We start from the raw sequence: 375 nt of genomic DNA, 5'->3' as shown, positions 1-375 counted from the left end.
GCAGGGTAATGAAAGCCCCGTTTGACCCCGCTATTAGCTGCATCACTTCAGTCACCGCTGAGTTTGTTCTCAGTATTGGCAATTACAAGACCTCCTCTCATTTGCAGATTGCAATGGCATCTGGCTATTGCATTTACATCCCCGTTGCACTGTTGTGGCGGTACTGTACGGCTGTGCCCATGTTGTTAATTTCCTCGGCTGTGACATTCAGTGTGTATTTGTTGTGTTTGTCGTTCTGTTGTTGGCACGTATCCCTTGCTGTGATATTATTAATACTCTGTTCAAGTACAAGGGAATCGAGCTGTGTTCATCTGCGTTGCTTGTTCTTGTTATAGTGGCTGTTCTAGGGATGGCCGCACGTCTGGGATAGGTTTT

Source organism: Penaeus monodon, chromosome 33 (assembly GCF_015228065.2).
Source record: "Penaeus monodon isolate SGIC_2016 chromosome 33, NSTDA_Pmon_1, whole genome shotgun sequence".
NCBI lineage: Eukaryota > Metazoa > Arthropoda > Malacostraca > Decapoda > Penaeidae > Penaeus > Penaeus monodon.
This window is presented reverse-complemented; position numbering follows the sequence as displayed.